Source organism: Eucalyptus grandis, chromosome 6 (assembly GCF_016545825.1).
Source record: "Eucalyptus grandis isolate ANBG69807.140 chromosome 6, ASM1654582v1, whole genome shotgun sequence".
In the NCBI taxonomy this organism is placed as follows: domain Eukaryota; kingdom Viridiplantae; phylum Streptophyta; class Magnoliopsida; order Myrtales; family Myrtaceae; genus Eucalyptus; species Eucalyptus grandis.
In genome coordinates this window covers 2679030-2682754 of record NC_052617.1, presented here as the reverse complement: position 1 = coordinate 2682754, position 3725 = coordinate 2679030, and positions in this window count along the sequence as shown.

Sequence of the window (3725 nt, the reverse complement as noted above, 5' to 3'; positions counted from 1 at the left end):
AAGAAAGTAGGACACGACTCCACGTAAATTAATAAAGCTTTCATTTCATATCTCATAGATCTATGACCAATATATATATATATATATATTGGTGCTATCACGACCACTTCCAATCAGTGGCCGTCGCCCGGGCCGGGACCAGATTTCTTGAAGGTGACGCTGTGGTAGACGTGACTCTTCCCGACTCGGACCACCTCCAGCCTTGATCACCTGAAGCCCCTCGATCAACATTTGGATCCCGTTCTTCACGGCGACGCCAGAAACAGAATCCGTGGCGACATTCCTCAGGGACCGAGCTTCTGATGCGAGGAACGAGAAGCTCACGAGCAGCACCGGAAGCAAGAAAGCGCATGCGGCAGCAAAGCCACTCCTGGTGTTTCTCGCCATTTTCGAAATGGAAGACAGAGAACGATGCTCTGTATCTGTTGGCAAAGCGGTACAAGAAAAGTGAAGTCCGATGATGTTTCTCTGAGAAGATCATTGGAGGAGCGATAAGAAAATCTTTCCATCTGGCTGAAGGTCACGTTCAACTCTAGAGAGACCCGTCCTCCGGACCTCCTGCATTCATCTTGTTTTATGGACGTTGATGACAATCATTAACCTAAGTCGAGCATTTTTTTTTTTAAATTTGATTGTGTGTGATTACTTTTTGCAATTCAAACTATTTATAATTGTGTTTTCGTTTCTTGTCCAGATCAAGCTTATTGACCTCCACCACTTGTGCAGAAGAAGACTTATGAGCTGGTCTTTATTCTTTGCAAGAAGCGTAAAAGGGCTGCACTAAATCTTTCCCCTTGATCAAAATTCATAAAAGCTTCTCAAAATTCTTGTTCTCCAGAGATAGTACACGCACGATATGATAAACATTGGTCCAAGCAGAGAAGAACCCATCCGAAGAAAGAGACGTCCACGAAGAACACAATTGCTGAAGATTTCTTCTTTTTGCAGATTTTCCAGTGAGGCATCGATGCCGAACCATCCTGTCTATCCGTGAGTCACAAAGACCTGATCCTGACCGCACCATCAACCGAGGCCAAGCACCACCATGCACCGCTAGTCACCCGTTGAGTGGATTCCACTCGATCCAAATTTGGTAATATCATTTGCGGTGGTAATATCATTGGCGGAATTTAGAAATTATCATATCTAAATTTGATTTAGATATTTTATTGCCTAGTACATGCTTTTCAATATCTTACGTGCGTATTTGAATTATCAACGCATTCCCAATTATATTTTACTACCTAATTCGCAACCGCACACCGATTTTTTATTCCATCTATAAGGCTTTAGATGAAATAACTAATCACGTGGGAATAAAATTGATATCTTGATCTTTAAGGCTTAAGATCAATTTATCGATTTTATTAGCAAGATAATCAAGCTGATTTGGATATTGTTCCTTGATTCGAACGATGTATGATATCTTTGATGATTCTGAATGATTTAGTGTTTATCTTTTAATTGCTTTATGTATCTCGAAAATACAAAAAAGATTGCATTTGCATATCATATATATTAGAATTAATTTCCTGGATAGAATTGCATGATAGAATAATTAAATTCTTTTCTAGTTACATTAGAATGCATGTTTAGATGGTATCTAGGCTAGATAATTTCTTTGAATTAAATTGCATGTCGAGATAAATTTCTAAGTTAAGATAGGATTAAGATAAGTCTATTTCCTAACTTAAAATAGATAATATCTCACTTTAGTTAGATTTTTATTGTTAGTTATTTTTAATTACAAATAAAAAATACAAAAATCATGCGCATGTCATATAGGATTAGATTCATGAAATACACGTGATTTATTGATTGTTACTAGGTCCATTTAATTAGAAATTGCATATCATTAGAGTTAGTACATTTGGTTAATATTGCATTGCATATTGCATGATTTTCATTAATCAAGTGAAAAAAAAATTGCGTGTTAATTAGAAATCATATCTATGACTGTTTATGTGAATTATGATCTAACAACGCAAGTGCTTTCGTTGCTATGAAGTAAGTACCGCAATTTATTTACTGCTTTACTTGGGTGTTAAATTGGTTGATTGCGCACTCGTATGATCACCTCATATGTTAGGGAAATAAATTTAAAATCAATTTAAGCTGCCTGCAAAAAAACATTTTTTGAAAATAAAAGAATGGTACCGAAATGGCATTAGAGAAATCTATTGTAACCAAATCCCCGTATTCATAATCTCTGGTTCGTAGAAGTAAAGTAAATCTCCCGTTACTTTACTTGGGTTTCTAATCGACCCACCTAAAAATATATTAGTGGCGACTCCTAGATAAAATCTATCTACATGTTAAGAATTTAAACCTAAGTCGCGAATTGGTATGGGCTTGAGAGAGCTCGAGTTAAGTCTAGGCTTAACAATCTATTAGCCAAATCCTAGGTGGTTTACACCCGAAAATTTGGTCGCGACAATAGTGATGTAATTTACAAACACTTAATACTTTAAAGCTTCCACTGATTCTCTTTCCACACTTTACGGCAATGTCCCTCTTTAAGTCTCTCCCATAGTGCAGTGTTAACTCATTGAAATATTCAAAAGGCTTACTCAAGTTGAAAGTCAACGGTGAGGACTTGTATGGGCAGTACCAGAGTAAACAACTTCCACTTAATAACTTGTACTTAAACCTTTTTCTTCCTTTTTTTGTTACCGTTTTTTTTTTTTTTATAACTTTTCATGACTACTTCAAGCTTCAACAACTTCAGATGCATCAAGAATCCCTAACTATTAAAGTAGTTTTTAAGGATAAACATGCCTATGGGGTATAGGGTAAGATAGTACACTTAATTTGGATCGACATTATAAGGTCATCAAAGGAAAATAGGCTAACTAAAAACTCAAAAGGTTACCAGGGATCAATTGACAAGATAAGCTTGAAAGGCTTAAACGATCCAAAGAATGCCTATATCATCTTCTTGATTAAGTATAGCATATCAATTTCAAGAGAACATCAACTAATTTTTTTAGAATTAGGTGAGTTCTAGAGAATCACATACTTCCCATTAATCCTTTCTAAGTAAACATAACTCAAAAAACAAGGATAGGTGCTCAAAATATGGATTGCACAATGAAGGTTAAGACTGATTCATATATCAATCTCAAGTTAAACAACATTTATTATCCCCCTAAAATCACAACTACTCATAACCATGAAAAGGACATCAATCTTGTAAATTGAGATTTGAAAGTCATCATCTCCTATAAAATTTGCTTTAAAAATATTTCAAAAATTTCAAATAAGCCCAAAAATATTCAAAACTAGCAAAAATTTTAGCACGAAAATTTTTAAATTTCTTTTATCCCCTATGCCCAACTTAAAATGAAGTGTTGCCCTCAATGCATAAGAATAAAGAATTAAACACAACTAATGAGGCAACCAAATTAGAATAGAGTGAGGTTCAAACTGGATATGTGAAGATGCCAATTCTCCATGTTAAATCAAGCTTGGTAGAGTGAGGACTAGCTTAGGTCTATGGTTAGAGACTATTCGAAGAAAATTTCTTGGTTGCACGGTCACACAGCCATGTGTCCCTAACCCGTCTTTTGCCTTTGTGGCACACGATAAGGCAATAGAATATGCATTTTGCCTCATGCCCGTGCATGCTGTTATCATTGTAAAACAAAAGATTTATCGCCACAAAAATTCTTCTTCCCTTTTTATTTAAGATAACACAAACCAAACAAACACAAGAAATAGAAGAT